Consider the following 22,790-nt stretch of genomic DNA (forward strand, 5'->3'; position numbering starts at 1 on the left):
TTTCTCGGCACTAATGTCTTTATACAAAGAAAATAGAGGCAAAGAGTAGAAGGAATCATGTCATTTTCCAGGATAATATGAACAGAATAAGACCAAAACAAGGGATCCTGATTATTTTAGATACCTGGTCATATTGCCTTTAAAAGACTGGAAATCAAGGACGGAGGGGTATGCAGACTGCGGAAGACAGCTTCATTATTGACCTATTCCATAGGTGAAAGTCTGAATATCGGTTAATTATTGTATCAGCGAGGTGAACAGAAAACATGACTGCAACGAAGACGAAGCCTTGGGGGGGGGGGGAAATAACAGTACGGAATTTTATCAGTAATAATAATGGTAATATCATATACCTGGTGTTGTTTCTTCTCCAGCAGTGAACCCTGCCATGCGAGGTGGAGAAGAAACACTTCTCATCCATGAAGATGACTCGCGACCAAAAGTCTTGATTCTTCTGAAAGTAGCCTTGAGCAAAGGCTAACCTCCCCTCTCTGTGTTGTTGTATCAGGCTTTCTATCATTGCTGGAATTCTATAGTGTATACCAGCGTCATGCAGCCTTTGCCTGACAGTCAGCGCGGACACATCTCACTGAAGACTGTCCCTTATGGCCACCGCGTTCGTAAGAGGTGTTGCCCCTGCTGTTGCGACAATAGCAGCATCTCCAGCCTGGGTGGTTCTTCGAGGGGCTCCCGTCCTTTCTAACATGAAAGTATTCGCTATTAGTAAATATGGCACTAATAAAAATCAACGCCGAAAGCCTAGTTTGGGAAAACATTACGAGTATGTATACTTGTGCTGAAATATATTGTATGATATGAAAATATTGTTACAAGGGCAACAGTTGTACTAAACAAACTGCTGCCTATAAAGATAGTGGCGTAGCGAGACTAAATGCAGCTCAAGGCCGGATATTCTAGTTTCACCTCATCACTGAACGGGACAGCCCCGCAGAGGCGATTGCTTGACGGTGGTCAAGGCTCTGCGCTGGCCAGACAGACCAGGGTTACACAACAACAACAACAACAACAACAACAACAGCTACATCAAGAGTTGGGAATTGAAGTCTCGTTCTTAGAATGACTAGGACTGATTTGTATGTGACCATCATAAATCAAAACCCTGTCAGCTCCATCCAAAGAAACGTAAACACAAATATCCATTTCATTGAGATGCCTGGACGCACAGCGTTCGAAATAATGTGGCACTATGCATTGGAAAAAGACATCCTAAGACATTTCAACAATTAACTAGTCATATACAAGAAAGGCAGATTACTAGTTAACAGATGCATCACCAAGCGGGTGAGAGGATGGGGCAAGGCTAGTGCCTCGTTTCAGTCGTAATGAGGGAGAGAAACAAGCAGAGAATTCAGAGGAACAGTGGTGTGTGTGTGTGTGTGTGTGTGTGTGTGTGTGTGTGTGTGTGTGTGTGTATAGAGGGAGAGAGAGAGACAGGGATGGCCCGAGGAGTATGTGATTGGGGGGGAGGGTAAGGACAATTTTGACCAATTTGATCCGTTTGGCGTTACGGTTTGACCAACTAAATAGATGGAAACAAACCAAATTTATGAGAAAGTAATTTTTATTGTAACAGACTTACAGTGTTTCCTGGAAAGTTATTTATTTACTGGTGACAAATTATAACAAACTCTCATTCTGGATTTCTGGTGCATATAGACACAACTTAATTCAAAATTGCACTACTGTTCAATGATTTTCAGTCATACAGTGAGAGATACAAGATGCTTAAACTGACTACTTAAAAAAAAATAACACTCAAATCACACTTGGTAAGTCAAATAAGGAAAAAGGTGAAAAACGAATGTTGAGTCAACTTGAAGTGAATGTGGATTAATAAGGATTCAGCAGTAACAACCTGTATATACAGAGTGTGTAATGATAATGGCTTTTAGAATTTTATTCATGTTTTCATGAGTTTCCACCAATTTGCAGTTTTTTTTGAAGATCTAACTGATCAGTTAGGTCACTTTCACAAGCTAGAACCATCAGATAATGTAACGCTTTTTCTTTGGTTCGGTTTCGCAAATAGACCTATGTTTTTAAAAGCTTAAGCCTGCTAAATGACTTCTCGATTTCTGACCAATTCAGTAATTCTTTGACCAACTCAGAACACACACTGGGGGAGGGACCCCCCTCTCCCGGTCGGGCCATCCCTGGAGAGAGAGAGAGAGAGAGAGAGAGAGAGAGAGAGAGAGACCGAAGGAAGTCAGCAGAGTTAAGGAGACGAACAAAGCCTAAAGAATAAGTACAGTATGCATCAAAATCATTATTATAGATCACTTTCATCGAGATGCAAAATTATTTCCAAAGATCATATGAATACGTGAGACAGTTAATTGCTGTCTCACCCTTGCAATTTCATGTTGCATCACCGCCATCCAAAAATAAACAAACGAACAACTGCCCAACACTACACAGAGTATCTCAGCAACATACCCCATTCTCCACCCAATAATACAAATCACAGATCACCCAACACTACAAATTACAGACATACAGTGCATAAACAGCCATTAGCCACCATAGCCATCCAAACCCTTCAGTCAAACAGCATCCTTCGTGAACCACCACCAGACATACACTCCTCATCAACCCTACCCAGAAAGACACGAACACACCTATACTCATTTTTTTTTTTTAATTGAGGCGAAGATGCACTTGACAGGTTGGTGATGATTGGCTGAATGCAACATGTCCGAATAACATCCTCGTATTTCAAATAATTACCAGGTAATGTCACATTACTTGGTAATTATTTGAAATACACCTATGTTACTCGGACATGTCGCATTCAGCCAGTCATCAACCTGTCAAGTGCCTCTTCGTCTTAAAAAAAAAAAAAAAAAAAAAAAAAAAAAAAAAAAACCGGTATAGTCAGACTGCGATGTGGTCACCACTGTTCCCTGCTACGGTTCCGACACAAAATACAACTCACAAACAAGTTACTTTGCCCACATTGCAAGGCAGCCCCCCACACCACAACACATTTATTCACCACATGCACATCACTATTGCAACACAGTCTTTAAATATAACCTCAACCAAAGACTTTTGGAAACGACGGGTAGAAGCTTCTGATTTCCATTGGGATCGCAACGAGATGAACCTGGGGTTGCAACAACAACAACTACAACATCCAAACCTCCGCCGACTTTCAAACTCGACTTTACTTTTTAACAACCTATCAAGATCCATTCTCTCTTCATGACCACACCAACTGTATATCATTATATGTTATCAATAAGCCTCCTCACACCAACAATTTTTCAGTTCCTATTATTCTCCATTCTCTCTTCATGACCACACCAACTGTTTATGTTATCAATAAGGCTCCTCACACCAATTTCTCAGTTCCTGTTATTCATTATTTAACCCACTTTGCACACGCCACACATTCCAAAACTGTCCCATTTCCAGTGTCATTACTCCATAATTTTCGTTCTTATGCCATACAAAGAGTTTAAGTGATTACACACTCACACCCACACCCAAACACACCCATAGCCAGACACACACACCCAGACACAAACACATACACACACATACACACCTATACCCACACCCACAAACCCACACCCACACCCCCACACCCATACCCACACCTCCACAACTCACCCATACCCCCACACCCACAGGCCTACACCCCCACACCCCTATATTTCCCCACTCCCCCCCCACTCTCACAACCCCCCCACCCACACACACTGTGTGGACAATGCATCACTGAACCAAAGTCTGATATTTTGTGAAAGATCAAGACAAGGTTCAGCAAACATTGGCTGGGAAAGTATCACTGAACATTATATATTGCATGTAAATCACGACTTTATTAGGCTTAATGAATATTCGGATGTGAGGTGTGTGAACGTGAAAAAAGCAACAGAAGAGGCGAAGTGAACATCGACCACCGTGCGTGGCCACGCCCGCTGGCTCCGGCAGCCACTAATAATTGTGGATGTAGTGTAGGGGATATTTGGCCATGAAAATAATGCATAAAAATTACTATTTTTACACCTGTTGCATATGCTTACATAATTCACCCACACCACGTCAAAAGTAAAATGGGAACGTTGACTATAATACTCAGGATGTAATTTGCCACTCTCCCAAAAACTGATGCTCGAGAAGGTTGCAACCCCGCTCCCACCCCTTTTACTACGCCAGTCCACTGTATAAAGCTGTTTTCACTGACATCTTCCACAGGGACCGAAAACTAGTTTTAGTTTCTATTAGCACTGGAATATAACGGGGAGCTATTATTCACAATTATTCATTATTAGCATAACATTACAGATATACAAAAGACTTATGACTTACGTTGGTCCTGAAGGTTGGCACTCTCCTCCCATCTCTTTATCCACTTCATCACAGTTTTTGTAGTGAGGTCAAGTTGATGCGCTGTTGCCATGATGGAAAAGCCATCATCACGAAGTGCGAAAAATTTGACCTCTGAGCATTAATTTCTCGTCTCGCCGATTTATGTCAATTTGGTGGTGCACGTGATGGTGCTGATTTCACCTTTGAGCAGAGGATAGCCAAAACACCTCGGTGAAACACCCCCTCCCACACCCTACAGAGAGAGAGAGAGAGAGAGAGAGAGAGACAGACAGAGATAAAGAGAGAGAGAGAGAGAGAGAGAGAGAGAGAGAGAGAGAGAGAGAGAGAGACCGGCAGTTACGTAGAGGAAACATCATGTTTGCTATTTCATCTTAAAAAATATGATTTCAATTATTCCTTAGACTCCACCAATCGTCTTCATCTACTTTTGAGTATGAACATGAATTTTAGCTGTTCAGATACATCGTAAATGTTTGAATATCTTGGCTGCATACACATTATTTTTGGCTGCTTAGATTTTCCTCGAAACGGTAGAACTGTTCATAAATACTGAGCTAAGATGGTTAGTTGAAAAACTGCTCGTGTCTGGGGATTAAGACATGCGATTACCCACTAACTCGCATAATCATATTGATTCATAGCCGAGCTTCTAATATTCTGTTATGTGCTTTTCTTCTGTTATTTTATTATTTCTTTTAAGCCGGGCGAATATAAACATACTTTCATCATTTAATCAACAGTAAGATTGACTGATATATGTGAGTATGAAAATAAAATTCTCATTTCATTTAACAGTCGGTGAGCGAATGACACTGCTTTGATACTAGCCAAAGTCTGGTTGCTCGTGGGGGGAACGAAGCTGTAACCTGTCGTCCGAGAAGGAGGGGCAGAGACTAGCGCCGTCCACGCTGGGTGTAGTACGAACTTCTGAACGGAGCTGTACCTAGCCTTTCCGATCTTGTCTATGCAATCTTCCACACGAGGGAGAGGGTAAGTGTCTGTTTTGGTTATCTAACACGTTTGTAGTCGATGCAAAGCCACTGTGACCCACCTGGCTTAGGGACTAGAGTGACAGGAGAACTCCACTCGCTCTGACAGGGCTCAATCATCTTGTGGTCCAACAGGTACCCAAGCTCCTTCTGGATGAGAGGAACTTTCACTGGGTTCACACGGTAAGGAGGCAGTTTAATTGGCTTTGCGTCTCCAACATCGACATCATGCATCAACACAGTGGTTCTTCGTGGAGTGGCACGGAACACTTGCGGGTACTCCTGCAGTAATGCCGAAAACTCCTGCCTTTCCTCGGGAGCTAGATGAGAAAGCTTAGTCTGGAGATCATTCATGATATCAGGATTCTTCCCCAAACTATCACTCAGGCTCATACTGCATGGGAGAACTTCACTTCCAGACTCGGGTGGAACAGTTACAGTGCAGACTGGATTATTTTCGTCCCGCCTGTGATATAACTTTACCATGTTGATGTGACAAAGTTGCTCGTTCTTTCTACGATCTGGTGTATGACAAAGTTGCTTGTTCTTTCTACGATCTGGTGTAACGATGACATAGTTGACATCACTGAGTTTCTTCTCCAAGAAATAAGGACCACTAAGCTTGGCTTGAAGAGGTTGCCCATGCACCGGTAGCAGAATCAAAACCTGATCTCCTGGCCAAAAGTGGCGTAACCTGGACTTCTTATCATCCCAAGTTTTCATCTTCTCCTGAGCAGCTTCTAAATTCTCTCTCGACAGATGTAAAGCAGTGGACAGCCGTTCTTTGAACTTCATCACATACTCCAGCAGGTTGACGTCATCTTCCTCCGACAGCCAGCATTCCTTGAGTAGCTTAAGGGGTCCTCTTACTTCATGGCCAAACAGTAGTTCAAAAGGTGAGAAGCCCAGTGATTCATTTGGAGATTCTCTTGCGGCAAATACAACGAATGGAAGACCTTTATCCCAGTCTTTCTGATGTTCCAAACAGTATTTCCTGAGCATCGATTTGAGTGTTTGATGATATCTCTCCAACGCTCCTTGGGTCTGGGGAAGGTAAGCTGAAGACGTGATCTGGGTGATGCCAAATTCTTTCAGAGACTGCTTGAAAACATTCGACAAACTTACTTCCCCGGTCTGACTTTGTGAAGAACCCTAGCATTTCCTTAACCACATTCTTTGCTGAGATATTTCTAAGTGGAATGGCTTCAGGATAACGAGTAGCCATATCAATCAGGGTCAACACATCAGAAAATCCTGAAGAAGTCTTAGGAAGAGAGCCCACAATATCCACCAACAAACGGGTGAATGGCGCCTCAAAATGAGGAATGGGAACTAGAGGTGCAACCTTTTCGGTCTGATTACACTTCCCCACAACTTGACAGGTGTGACAAGACTTACAATACCAGGAAACATCCCTGAAGATACCTGGCCAGTAGAATTGTTTCAAAATGCGTGCCACAGTCTTCCTCACTCCAAGGTGTCCTGCCAAACTGGAATCATGAGCCATTCTAATGATATCCTGCCTACAAACACGAGGGATGACAACTTGATGTACAACCTCCCACTCACAGTCGGCTCATGCTGTTTGGGGTCTCCACTTTCTCATAAATACTCCTGACTTTATATAATAACAAGTAGAAGCACCAGCTGACTCTTCCTCACTGCAAGCAGAGTTAGCTAGACCTTTCAACTCAGGGTCAGCAACCTGCAACTCAACCAACTCTTGACGAGACAAATTATCAACACTACGGGGTACTGCCTCATCTGGTGAGTGGTACAAATTAGCAAGAAAAGTGTCAGCTAGGATAACATCATTATCCTCTAAGTCACCAGTAACTTTAGACTTAGCCCTAATGACAACACAGGCAGAGAACACATCAGGGACACCACAATCCTGGGTCGCAGTCACTGGCTCACTACACAACTGAGGAGCTGGACACACTTGACTTCCACCAATATCATTTCCGAGTAAGAAAGTTACACCTGACATTGGGAGTGTCTCAACCAACCCAACCATAACGGAACTGTTAACAAAACCAGACTCTAAATTCACTCTGCACAGAGGGACAGAGAAGTAATTATTCCCTACACCTTGTAGGATTACAGTTTCATCAGAGGAATTAACATTAGAGCCTAGAACACTGGTCAGCATAAGGGATTGGCAAGCACCTGTATCACGATATATTTAAACTGATTTCCTGTTATTACTGTCCAGAGGACTGACAAAACCATCAGACAGGAAATTAGCACATGAACTCTTGAGAGTGTCACCCAAGTCACTGCTCAAAAGAGGAGCTCCATTATGAGAATTTAATTTACCCCTCAAAGCAGGTTCAGTTAACTCAGTTAAGGAATTCTGGGAACTCTCAAGGGTGGACACTAGACCAATTGACTGAATATTTAAAGACTCCTTTTTGTTCACATCACGCTGTCTCCTGAAACATTTCTCCGTAGTATGACCAAGCTTACTACAATAAGTACATTTACTTTTCTGAAATCTAGAGGTGAAGCTAGTATTTACTTCCTGAGAAACATCATATTTATTCTCTTTCCTGTTACCTGTGCTCTGAGTAGAGGCAATGTACAGTCACGCGTACTAATTTCTGCTCATGGGTTACCCCTTCCTTCCCCCCTCTACCCTGGACAGAGGGAAGGGGGGAATTGCGAACAAGTTTACCCCGCCTTCTGCCCCCAGCTCCCCCACCCTCCACCTCCAGCTGCCAGTTACTGATTAGACGCAAATTTTCTCATGTCCTGTAAACATGACTAAACTGTCGTCGCACACGCTTTCAACGGCCAAGATTTGGACTGTATTTTTAGAATAAATTATTACCGTAATGAACTGCATTCTCAAATTGAAAATATTCACCATCATTGTAATCCAGTGTCGTCCGCTGCACAATTCTGGGTTTCAGTGCTTACCTTTTCACTTCCCCCAGCTGTCTCTCTCTCTCTCTCTCTCTGAATTTACTTTTCCCACTCACTCTTTCTTTTTAAATTTGTATAACTTTCTCTTTGCCTCTCTCCCCCTCCTCTCTCGTTCTTTGTCTTAAGTCTTCCCCGCCTCTCCCCTCTCCCCTCCCCCCACCTAAGGCCTGATCAGCAGTCAGTTATACCGTCACCGCTCCTTCGTATATCGTGTGCAGGCAACATTTATCACACACACTTAGGTCAGATGTATGGAAACATTTTTTTTTCACACATATATATATATATATATATATATATATATATATATATTTATATTTATATATATTTATTTTTATATATATATATATATAATTATATTTCTCATTATGTGCCAAGTTCAAATAGAGAACACCAGACCAATATTCATAATTTTTATTAAAGTGACCGTTCCACTTCACATAACTGGCTAGCTGGGCTTATAAACTGCACACACACACACACACACACACACACACACACACACACACACATGACTTAAATTTTGCACTGACAGCGTGGCGACTACAAATATAGTCATTCTAACAACTGGATCTGCTGGCTCCAAACCTTCCCTGTCCCAGTCAAACTCCTCATTCTATTACCGGTAATTGAATGAGGAGTTTGACTGGGACAGGGAAGGTTTGGAGCCAGCAGATCCAGTTGTTAGAATGACTATATTTGTAGTCGCCACGATGTCAGTGCAAAATTTAAGTCGTGTGTGTGTGTGTGTGTGTGTGTGTGTGTGTGTGTGTGTGCAGTTTATAAGCCCAGCTAGCCAGTTATGTGAAGTGGAACGGTCACTTTAATAAAAATTATGAATATTGGTCTGGTGTTCTCTATTTGAACTTGGCACATAATGAGAAATATAATTATATATATATATATATATATATATATATATATATATATATATATATATATATATATATATATATATATATATATATATATATATATATATATATATATATATATATATATATATATATATATATATATATATATATATATATATATATATATATATATATATATATATATATATATGTGAAAAAAAAAAATGTTTCCATACATCTGACCTAAGTGTGTGTGTTAAATGTTGCCTGCACACGATATACGAAGGAGCGGTGACGGTATAACTGACTGCTGATCAGGCCTTAGGTGGGGGGAGGGGAGGGGGGAGAGGCGGGGAAGACTTATAACAAAGAACGAGAGAGGAGGGGGAGAGAGGCAAAGAGAAAGTTATACAAATTTAAAAAGAAAGAGTAAGTGGGAAAAGTAAATTCAGAGAGAGAGAGAGAGAGACAGCTGGGGGCAGTGAAAAGGTAAGCACTGAAACCCAGAATTGTGCAGCGGACGACACTGGATTACAATGATGGTGAATATTTTCAATTTGAGAATGCAGTTCATTACGGTAATAATTTATTCTAAAAATATAGTCCAAATCTTGGCCGTTGAAAGCGTGTGCGACGACAGTTTAGTCATGTTTACAGGACATGAGAAAATTTGCGTCTAATCAGTAACTGGCAGCTGGAGGTGGAGGGTGGGGGAGCTGGGGGCAGAAGGCGGGGTAAACTTGTTCGCGATTCCCCCCTTCCCTCTGTCCAGGGTAGAGGGGGGAAGGAAGGGGTAACCCATGAGCAGAAATTAGTACGCGTGACTGTACATTGCCTCTACTCAGAGCACAGGTAACAGGAAAGAGAATAAATATGATGTTTCTCAGGAAGTATATACCAGCTTCACCTCTAGATTTCAGAAAAGTAAATGTACTTATTATAGTAAGCTTCGTCATACTCCGGAGAAATGTTTCAGGAGACAGCGTGATGTGAACAAAAAGGAGTCTTTAAATATTCAGTCAATTGGTCTAGTGTCCACCCTTGAGAGTTCCCAGAATTCCTTAACTGAGTTAACTGAACCTGCTTTGAGGGGTAAATTAAATTCTCATAATGGAGCTCCTCTTTTGAGCAGTGACTTGGGTGACACTCTCAAGAGTTCATGTGCTAATTTCCTGTCTGATGGTTTTGTCAGTCCTCTGGACAGTAATAACAGGAAATCAGTTTAAATATATCGTGATACAGGTGCTTGCCAATCCCTTATGCTGACCAGTGTTCTAGGCTCTAATGTTAATTCCTCTGATGAAACTGTAATCCTACAAGGTGTAGGGAATAATTACTTCTCTGTCCCTCTGTGCAGAGTGAATTTAGAGTCTGGTTTTGTTAACAGTTCCGTTATGGTTGGGTTGGTTGAGACACTCCCAATGTCAGGTGTAACTTTCTTACTCGGAAATGATATTGGTGGAAGTCAAGTGTGTCCAGCTCCTCAGTTGTGTAGTGAGCCAGTGACTGCGACCCAGGATTGTGGTGTCCCTGATGTGTTCTCTGCCTGTGTTGTCATTAGGGCTAAGTCTAAAGTTACTGGTGACTTAGAGGATAATGATGTTATCCTAGCTGACACTTTTCTTGCTAATTTGTACCACTCACCAGATGAGGCAGTACCCCGTAGTGTTGATAATTTGTCTCGTCAAGAGTTGGTTGAGTTGCAGGTTGCTGACCCTGAGTTGAAAGGTCTAGCTAACTCTGCTTGCAGTGAGGAAGAGTCAGCTGGTGCTTCTACTTGTTATTATATAAAGTCAGGAGTACTTATGAGAAAGTGGAGACCCCAAACAGCATGAGCCGACTGTGAATGGGAGGTTGTACATCAAGTTGTCATCCCTCGTGTTTGTAGGCAGGATATCATTAGAATGGCTCATGATTCCAGTTTGGCAGGACACCTTGGAGTGAGGAAGACTGTGGCACGCATTTTGAAACAATTCTACTGGCCAGGTATCTTCAGGGATGTTTCCTGGTATTGTAAGTCTTGTCACACCTGTCAAGTTGTGGGGAAGTGTAATCAGACCGAAAAGGTTGCACCTCTAGTTCCCATTCCTCATTTTGAGGCGCCATTCACCCGTTTGTTGGTGGATATTGTGGGCCCTCTTCCTAAGACTTCTTCAGGATTTTCTTATGTGTTGACCCTGATTGATATGGCTACTCGTTATCCTGAAGCCATTCCACTTAGAAATATCTCAGCAAAGAATGTGGTTAAGGAAATGCTAGGGTTCTTCACAAAGTCAGACCGGCGAAGTAAGTTTGTCGAATGTTTTCAAGCAGTCTCTGAAAGAGTTTGGCATCACCCAGATCACGTCTTCAGCTTACCTTCCCCAGACCCAAGGAGCGTTGGAGAGATATCATCAAACACTCAAATCGATGCTCAGGAAATACTGTTTGGAACATCAGAAAGACTGGGATAAAGGTCTTCCATTCGTTGTATTTGCCGCAAGAGAATCTCCAAATGAATCACTGGGCTTCTCACCTTTTGAACTACTGTTTGGCCATGAAGTAAGAGGACCCCTTAAGCTACTCAAGGAATGCTGGCTGTAGGAGAAAGATGACGTCAACCTGCTGGAGTATGTGATGAAGTTCAAAGAACGGCTGTCCACTGCTTTACAGCTGGCGAGAGAGAATTTAGAAGCTGCTCAGGAGAAGATGAAAACTTGGGATGATAAGAAGTCCAGGTTACGCCACTTTTGGCCAGGAGATCAGGTTTTGATTCTGCTACCGGTGCATGGGCAACCTCTTCAAGCCAAGCTTAGTGGTCCTTATTTCTTGGAGAAGAAACTCAGTGATGTCAACTATGTCATCGTTACACCAGATCGTAGAAAGAACAAGCAACTTTGTCATACACCAGATCGTAGAAAGAACGAGCAACTTTGTCACATCAACATGGTAAAGTTATATCACAGGCGGGACGAAAATAATCCAGTCTGCACTGTAACTGTTCCACCCGAGTCTGGAAGTGAAGTTCTCCCATGCAGTATGAGCCTGAGTGATAGTTTGGGGAAGAATCCTGATATCATGAATGATCTCCAGACTAAGCGTTCTCATCTAGCTCCCGAGGAAAGGCAGGAGTTTTCGGCATTACTGCAGGAGTACCCGCAAGTGTTCCGTGCCACTCCACGAAGAACCACTGTGTTGATGCATGATGTCGATGTTGGAGACGCAAAGCCAATTAAACTGCCTCCTTACCGTGTGAACCCAGTGAAAGTTCCTCTCATCCAGAAGGAGCTTGGGTACCTGTTGGACCACAAGATGATTGAGCCCTGTCAGAGCGAGTGGAGTTCTCCTGTCACTCTAGTCCCTAAGCCAGGTGGGTCACAGTGGCTTTGCATCGACTACAAACGTGTTAGATAACCAAAACAGACACTTACCCTCTCCCTCGTGTGGAAGATTGCATAGACAAGATCGGAAAGGCTAGGTACAGCTCCGTTCAGAAGTTCGTACTACACCCAGCGTGGACGGCGCTAGTCTCTGCCCCTCCTTCTCGGACGACAGGTTACAGCTTCGTTCCCCACGAGCAACCAGACTTTGGCTAGTATCAAAGCAGTGTCATTCGCTCACCGACTGTTAAATGAAATGAGAATTTTATTTTCATACTCACATATATCAGTCAATCTTACTGTTGATTAAATGATGAAAGTATGTTTATATTCGCCCGGCTTAAAAGAAATAATAAAATAACAGAAGAAAAGCACATAACAGAATATTAGAAGCTCGGCTATGAATCAATATGATTATGCGAGTTAGTGGGTAATCGCATGTCTTAATCCCCAGACACGAGCAGTTTTTCAACTAACCATCTTAGCTCAGTATTTATGAACAGTTCTACCGTTTCAAGGAAAATCTAAGCAGCCAAAAATAATGTGTATGCAGCCAAGATATTCAAACATTTACGATGTATCTGAACAGCTAAAATTCATGTTCATACTCAAAAGTAGATGAAGACGATTGGTAGAGTCTAAGGAATAATTGAAATCATATTTTTTAAGATGAAGTAGCAAACATGATGTTTCCTCTACGTAACTGTCGGTCTCTCTCTCTCTCTCTCTCTCTCTCTCTCTCTCTCTCTTTATCTCTGTCTGTCTGTCTGTCTCTCTCTGTCTCTCTCTCTCTCTCTCTCTCTCTCTCTGTAGGGTGTGGGAGGGGGTGTTTCACCGAGGTGTTTTGGCTATCCTCTGCTCAAAGGTGAAATCAGCACCATCACGTGCACCACCAAATTGACATAAATCGGCGAGACGAGAAATTAATGCTCAGAGGTCAAATTTTTCGCACTTCGTGATGATGGCTTTTCCATCAGGGCAACAGCGCATCAACTTGACCTCACTACAAAAACTGTGATGAAGTGGATAAAGAGATGGGAGGAGAGTGCCAACCTTCAGGACCAACGTAAGTCATAAGTCTTTTGTATATCTGTAATGTTATGCTAATAATGAATAATTGTGAATAATAGCTCCCCGTTATATTCCAGTGCTAATAGAAACTAAAACTAGTTTTCGGTCCCTGTGGAAGATGTCAGTGAAAACAGCTTTATACAGTGGACTGGCGTAGTAAAAGGGGTGGGAGCGGGGTTGCAACCTTCTCGAGCATCAGTTTTTGGGAGAGTGGCAAATTACATCCTGAGTATTATAGTCAACGTTCCCATTTTACTTTTTGACGTGGTGTGGGTGAATTATGTAAGCATATGCAACAGGTGTAAAAATAGTAATTTTTATGCATTATTTTCATGGCCAAATATCCCCTACACTACATCCACAATTATTAGTGGCTGCCGGAGCCAGCGGGCGTGGCCACGCACGGTGGCCGATGTTCACTTCGCCTCTTCTGTTGCTTTTTTCACGTTCACACACCTCACATCCGAATATTCATTAAGCCTAATAAAGTCGTGATTTACATGCAATATATAATGTTCAGTGATACTTTCCCAGCCAATGTTTGCTGAACCTTGTCTTGATCTTTCACAAAATATCAGACTTTGGTTCAGTGATGCATTGTCCACACAGTGTGTGTGGGTGGGGGGGTTGTGAGAGTGGGGGAGTGGGTAAATATAGGGGTGTGGGGGTGTAGGCCTGTGGGTGTGGGGGTATGGGTGAGTTGTGGAGGTGTGGGTATGGGTGTGGGGGTGTGGGTGTGGGTTTGTGGGGTGTGGGTATAGGTGTGTATGTGTGTGTATGTGTTTGTGTCTGGGTGTGTGTGTCTGGCTATGGGTGTGTTTGGGTGTGGGTGTGAGTGTGTAATCACTTAAACTCTTTGTATGGCATAAGAACGAAAATTATGGAGTAATGACACTGGAAATGGGACAGTTTTGGAATGTGTGGCGTGTGCAAAGTGGGTTAAATAATGAATAACAGGAACTGAGAAATTGGTGTGAGGAGCCTTATTGATAACATAAACAGTTGGTGTGGTCATGAAGAGAGAATGGAGAATAATAGGAACTGAAAAATTGTTGGTGTGAGGAGGCTTATTGATAACATATAATGATATACAGTTGGTGTGGTCATGAAGAGAGAATGGATCTTGATAGGTTGTTAAAAAGTAAAGTCGAGTTTGAAAGTCGGCGGAGGTTTGGATGTTGTAGTTGTTGTTGTTGCAACCCCAGGTTCATCTCGTTGCGATCCCAATGGAAATCAGAAGCTTCTACCCGTCGTTTCCAAAAGTCTTTGGTTGAGGTTATATTTAAAGACTGTGTTGCAATAGTGATGTGCATGTGGTGAATAAATGTGTTGTGGTGTGGGGGGCTGCCTTGCAATGTGGGCAAAGTAACTTGTTTGTGAGTTGTATTTTGTGTCGGAACCGTAGCAGGGAACAGTGGTGACCACATCGCAGTCTGACTATACCGTTTTTTTTTTTTTTTTTTTTTTTAAGACGAAGAGGCACTTGACAGGTTGATGACTGGCTGAATGCGACATGTCCGAGTAACATAGGTGTATTTCAAATAATTACCAAGTAATGTGACATTACCTGGTAATTATTTGAAATACGAGGATGTTATTCGGACATGTTGCATTCAGCCAATCATCACCAACCTGTCAAGTGCATCTTCGCCTCAATTTAAAAAAAAAATGAGTATAGGTGTGTTCGTGTCTTTCTGGGTAGGGTTGATGAGGAGTGTATGTCTGGTGGTGGTTCACGAAGGATGCTGTTTGACTGAAGGGTTTGGATGGCTATGGTGGCTAATGGCTGTTTATGCACTGTATGTCTGTAATTTGTAGTGTTGGGTGATCTGTGATTTGTATTATTGGGTGGAGAATGGGGTATGTTGCTGAGATACTCTGTGTAGTGTTGGGCAGTTGTTCGTTTGTTTATTTTTGGATGGCGGTGATGCAACATGAAATTGCAAGGGTGAGACAGCAATTAACTGTCTCACGTATTCATATGATCTTTGGAAATAATTTTGCATCTCGATGAAAGTGATCTATAATAATGATTTTGATGCATACTGTACTTATTCTTTAGGCTTTGTTCGTCTCCTTAACTCTGCTGACTTCCTTCGGTCTCTCTCTCTCTCTCTCTCTCTCTCTCTCTCTCTCTCTCTCCAGGGATGGCCCGACCGGGAGAGGGGGGTCCCTCCCCCAGTGTGTGTTCTGAATTGGTCAAAGAATTACTGAATTGGTCAGAAATCGAGAAGTCATTTAGCAGGCTTAAGCTTTTAAAAACATAGGTCTATTTGCGAAACCGAACCAAAGAAAAAGCGTTACATTATCTGATGGTTCTAGCTTGTGAAAGTGACCTAACTGATCAGTTAGATCTTCAAAAAAAACTGCAAATTGGTGGAAACTCATGAAAACATGAATAAAATTCTAAAAGCCATTATCATTACACACTCTGTATATACAGGTTGTTACTGCTGAATCCTTATTAATCCACATTCACTTCAAGTTGACTCAACATTCGTTTTTCACCTTTTTCCTTATTTGACTTACCAAGTGTGATTTGAGTGTTATTTTTTTTTAAGTAGTCAGTTTAAGCATCTTGTATCTCTCACTGTATGACTGAAAATCATTGAACAGTAGTGCAATTTTGAATTAAGTTGTGTCTATATGCACCAGAAATCCAGAATGAGAGTTTGTTATAATTTGTCACCAGTAAATAAATAACTTTCCAGGAAACACTGTAAGTCTGTTACAATAAAAATTACTTTCTCATAAATTTGGTTTGTTTCCATCTATTTAGTTGGTCAAACCGTAACGCCAAACGGATCAAATTGGTCAAAATTGTCCTTACCCTCCCCCCCAATCACATACTCCTCGGGCCATCCCTGTCTCTCTCTCTCCCTCTATACACACACACACACACACACACACACACACACACACACACACACACCACTGTTCCTCTGAATTCTCTGCTTGTATCTCTCCCCATTACGACTAAAACGAGGCACTAGCCTTGCCCCATCCTCTCACCCGCTTTGTGATGCATCTGTTAACTAGTAATCTGCCTTTCTTGTATATGACTAGTTAATTGTTGAAATGTCTTAGGATGTCTTTTTCCAATGCATAGTGCCACATTATTTCGAACGCTGTGCGTCCAGGCATCTCAATGAAATGGATATTTGTGTTTACGTTTCTTTGGATGGAGCTGACAGGGTTTTGATTTATGATGGTCACATACAAATCAGTCCTAGTCATTCTAAGAACGAGACTTCAATTCCCAACTCTTGATGTAGCTGTTGTTGTTGTTGTTGTTGTTGTTGTTGTGTAACCCTGGTCTGTCTGGCCAGCGCAGAGCCTTGACCACCGTCAAGCAATCGCCTCTGCGGGGCTGTCCCGTTCAGTGATGAGGTGAAACTAGAATATCCGGCCTTGAGCTGCATTTAGTCTCGCTACGCCACTATCTTTATAGGCAGCAGTTTGTTTAGTACAACTGTTGCCCTTGTAACAATATTTTCATATCATACAATATATTTCAGCACAAGTATACATACTCGTAATGTTTTCCCAAACTAGGCTTTCGGCGTTGATTTTTATTAGTGCCATATTTACTAATAGCGAATACTTTCATGTTAGAAAGGACGGGAGCCCCTCGAAGAACCACCCAGGCTGGAGATGCTGCTATTGTCGCAACAGCAGGGGCAACACCTCTTACGAACGCGGCGGCCATAAGGGACAGTCTTCAGTGAGATGTGTCCGCATGACTGTCAGGCAAGGCTGCATGACGCTGGTATACACTATAGAATTCCAGCAATGATAGAAAGCCTGATACAACAACACAGAGAGGGGAGGTTAGCCTTTGCTCAAGGCTACTTTCAGAAGAATCAAGACTTTGGTCGCGAGTCATCTTCACAGATGAGAAGTGTTTCTTCTCCACCTCGCATGGCAGGGTTCACTGCTGGAGAAGAAACAACACCAGGTATATGATATTACCATTATTATTACTGATAAAATTCCGTACTGTTATTTCCAAGGCTTCTTCGTCTTCGTTGCAGTCATGTTTTCTGTTCACCTCGCTGATACAATAATTAACCGATATTCAGACTTTCACCTATGGAATAGGTCAATAATGAAGCTGTCTTCCGCAGTCTGCATACCCCTCCGTCCTTGATTTCCAGTCTTTTAAAGGCAATATGACCAGGTATCTAAAATAATCAGGATCCCTTGTTTTGGTCTTATTCTGTTCATATTATCCTGGAAAATGACATGATTCCTTCTACTCTTTGCCTCTATTTTCTTTGTATAAAGACATTAGTGCCGAGAAAAACTGTGATCAGTTCTAAATAATATAAGGTTAGGGGCGCAGGTCATCAACTAGTATTCTGTCTAATGGCTGCAACAAGATATATATATATATATATATATATATATATATATATATATATATATATATATATATATATATGTATATATATACATATATATATATATATATATATATATATATATATATATATATATATATATATATATATATATATATATATATATATTTCATGCAGATGCGAGAGTGTCGACATTTGTGAGGAGGCACGAACGGGTCACGTTACCTGTAACGTCTGGCCTCAGTGACATGTTCAGCATCGAGGGGAGTTTTATTGCTGACCAGTGTGTCCATATCCTGAAGGAACGTTCCCTGCCATCTTTACGTGCAAAGGGTTTCTCGTTCCAAGATGGACCTGTAATTTCCATGCATGACCGGTGCCCCATCCACACCGCACGTGTAGTACGGCAGTGGTTTCAGAGACAAGACACATTTCACCTCTCAGACTGGCCCGCCAAAGGGGCCAATCTAAATGTAACAAACATGTCTGGGCTGACATGATTAATTCCTGGCAGCCAGGAGACGAGAGGACAAGAAATGATCTCCTCGACCACGTAAACGCCCAGCAGGAACTTTGCCGGCGCAAACACGACTTCATCCGTGGCCTTGTAAGCTCCATGCCTGATAGGTTGCAAGCAGTGATTGAGAAAGAGGTAGGCTGGACCCGATATTGATGTGAAAAGTTAGGCAAAAGTTATCATTATATTAAGGATATGTATGCATATTAGATAGATAGATAGATAGATAATGTTGATAGATAGATAGAGATAGATAGATATAATAGACACAATAGCTAGATATAATAGTTACAATACACATATATTATAGATAGTTAGATAGATAGATATATAAAGATGAAGATATAGATATGATATAGATAATTAGATATGGTATAGAAGACAGATATAGAAATAATATAGATAGATATAGATATAATATACAGATTATACTTCCGTGTGTATGTATATATATAATATATATATATATATATATATATATATATATATATATATATATATATATATATATATATATACATATATATATATATATATATATTGTGTGACTATAGAAATAGAAATAAAAATAGCATTGTCTATTTTTTGTCTGAAAAACTTTCCTGTTATAATATCTTGTATATTATCCATCTATTAGATGCAAGAGTATGTATATATATATATATATATATATATATATATATATATATATATATATATATATATATATATATATATATATATATATATATATATATATATATATATATATAAAATAATTTGGTTTTACGCTGTGTATCCCACGAGAGGGCTAATGCAAAGTTGCCCTGGGTAGAGTGACTCTCTGAACTTTAGGAGCGTGTAGCATTTTATGACCGGATGCCCTTCCTGATGTCTACCAATGACCCTGCGGAAGTTCGATCCTCCGACGCTCTTCGGTCAGAGCGGAGCGTCTAACTCACTTGAGCTACTGGCTGCAAGATTACTTATACGTAATAAATATCAATGTGATTCCTTGGCAACCTTCCCATACAAACAAGGACGAGGATGAAGTGAAGCTATTGCGAATGTCTTTTCCTCCACAAGGCTATGCGATTTGTTAATGCGGAGTCGGTGGTGGTGGACGAGCTGGTTGCTGGGCGATCTCAAAGGTGATAGTGGATTGTGAGTGTTGAGTGAGGTGGCGGTGGTGGTGGTGGGCGGTGGCGAAGAATATACGGTGTTGACGGATTGGTGAGAGTGGTTTGTGGTGGGTGTATGGCGAGAGGACTGTGATGGTGGTGGCTGTTGTTGTTATTTTTGTTGTTCTTATAAGTTTCTGTTGTGGGTTTGTGTGTGTGTGTGTGTGTGTGTGTTTGCGTGTGCGTGAAATGTTTGCTGTAATAATGTTTGTTTGGCATGCGTGTATATATTTGTGTGTGTGTGTGTGTGTGTATACATGTGTGAGTTTATATGTACATCTATGTGTGTGTATGTGTAGTAATGTAATAGTAATGGCTAATAGTAGTAGTGTGTGTGTGTTTGATTGGGAGAATGAGTCAGCTCACAAATCACTTATTGATTCATATCGGAGCTTGTTTCCCTCTATTTGTGTATTGTAACTTATTACTAATATACATACTTTTCATCACAGCACGCATGATGTCCACGTATTTCGCTTCATTAATATGTAATAATACTTGCCAATATCTGTATAAATATCCATTTCATCTCAATTTTTCGCATTCGTCACCGATGTGACCTTTAAACTGTTCCGAGGTATTTGCTGCTCATATCTGTAGTGGCAAAAGCGGGGTTCAGGGGCTATTAACATGTCGTCCAGAAAGAGCGGACCGAGGCTTTGTGCCATCCACTTTGGGTTGTCAGTACGAACTTCACAATGAACGTGGAGCTGTACTAAGTAAGTTTGATTTGTTAAAAGGGATACTGGCAAGTACCTATGACTGAACGTGCTAGGAGGATCTCATGTTTTGTAACACTAGGAAGAAACTTTTGACATGTTCTGTAATGCCATATAGTATGAAGAATGCACTTCACATTTCAGAAGCTCATAGAAGAATGTTGTAAGCAGAAAGGGATTTGGCGGGGTCATTGTTGTTTACTATTGATGATGTATTAATCTTCCAGTGACAACTGGAAGGATCACCTATGCCATGTCAGTAAATTTCTTGAGCGTTTTGGTTCAGGCTAATCTTGTAGCTAATTTATCAAAGTGTGGGTTTGGTCAAGCTAAAGTTTCGAGTACCCTTGGGTACGTAATTGGTGAAATGGACATGTTGCACCAGCAGCAGCTAAGGTTCAGGTTATAAGTGATCTTCCCAGACCTAAAAGTAGGAAAAACTACAAGAGTATTTCGGGAATGGTAGGTTATTACAGGAGATTTGTTCTTAGCTTTTCAATTCTTGTATCACCACTTACTTTAAGACCTACTGAAAAAAGGGAGTTAAATTTGCTCTGGACCGATAACTGTGAATCCTCTTCCAACAAAAGGCTTAAAGCTATCCTATTAAGTCAGCCAGTGCTCGCTACTCTAAATTTTTGCTAAGCCTTTTAAGGTAAATGGCTGTTGATGCAAGTGATACAGGAGCTGAGGCTGTTTTGCTGCAAGAGGATGATCAGGTTCATTGAGAACACCCCTGTTATCTTATTACAGTAAGAAGTTCACTCCACCTCAAAAGAACTTCTCAACTCATTGAGAAAGAGCTTTTGAGCGCCATATATTTGGGTTTACAGCATTTTCCATTTTATTTGTGTTTTCTGGTTTTGACCCATAGTCATTTATACCGATCATAACCCACTAGAAATTCCTTAAGTAAGTTTAAAGATAAAAAAATCAGAGACTGACAAAATGGAGTCCTATTTCTTCAGGAGTATTCATTAGACACTAAAAAACATGTCAAGGAAAAGAAAAATGTTATTGCAGAATTGCTTATCTAGACTTTAGACAGAGTTGTTTTAGAGTAATAAAAGAAATTTCAACTTATGCAAATTTCTTTTTCTTTGTGGGGAGGAGTGTTACATAGCCTATGATTTCATCATCCCTTTGCCTGTAATTCTAACGTACAAAGAATATGCTGCATGTTTGATCACGAGCGTGTTCTACCTCACTCCCCCCTTCTACCCTGTATAGTGAAAGTAAGATGATTCGTTCTTTCTGTTGTTATAGAGGCAGGATTGTCAACTCTTTGTCCCCATGGCTTCATTTGCGCGTCCTTCTTACAAGTTGTATCCAAGCTCTGCCGGCCCCTATATAATGAGCTCAGTCTCTGGCATTATTGCCTCTTAGATCTACTCATTTTGTTCACATCTCTGTCCTCCCCTGTACAGTTGTTATTATCCTGTGAGTGCTCAGGAAGTCTCCAACGATCTAGCAGCACCAGTGTAATTTGAGTATGTTATTGCATTTTTCTTGTACTGGTGTAGCGTAAGGTGTTAATTCTTAGGGCTAGTAAGGTTTTGTGATTCCATGTGTTTTGGGTGTCAGCCCTTATTATTATTATTATGTGTTTTTTTTTTCAGCCTATATCAACCATCGGGGCCAGAAGCTTCTAGTTATAAAATAAGGCCATGTATATATACATATGTATATATTTGAATATATACATATATATATATATATATATATACAAACATATATATATACACACACACACACACACACTTCCCATGCATACATACAGACACATTTTCATGCAAACAATACATATATATATATAATAATTTTAATCTGTTATTTATTTTTTTGTATTTTTATTTTTTTAATTTTTTCTTGGTTTTATATTTCTGTAATGTATTTTGTATCTGTAATATCTTGCATTCACTGGGTATTACTCCAGTTGACCTTGTCATTTTATCAGGGCTAACTTAGATACGTTTACTCCTTGCTAAATTCGAGTTAATAGAGGCTATTGCGATTAACCCATATATTTAGCCTGTTTTTTGCCCATTACATTATCACTTTGAGTCCTAGATGAACAGCTTTGTTGTTAGTTTGGGCATTAAACTTTAACTTGGCAATTTTACCCCAACTCTTTTGTTTAGAACCTGGAACTTTGCGGGCCAGTTTTCTCTGTCCCAATAACAATAGATAAATAGATAGATATGTGATAATCAATACGTAAATAATTTGCTTTTAAAGATTTTGTTGTCTTTTCGAAGTGATTTTTCATTCATGTATATATAGATAATGAGTATCACCCGATCCAATCATTTTGAAGATCCGGTTCATCTTTTTAGAATTTGGGTGGGAGGCTCCACCAGTACCACTTTTAAGCCCCTAGTTCGTTCAATTAAAAAATAATTTTGACGCTTTTTCTCTAAATTTCCACCTTGAATGCACCTTCTTTATATGCTCTGTTTCGTAATTT

Source organism: Coenobita brevimanus, chromosome 65 (genome assembly GCF_032717465.1).
Source record: "Coenobita brevimanus isolate Jiangsu-jjx chromosome 65, ASM3271746v2, whole genome shotgun sequence".
Classification (NCBI taxonomy): Eukaryota; Metazoa; Arthropoda; class Malacostraca; order Decapoda; family Coenobitidae; genus Coenobita; species Coenobita brevimanus.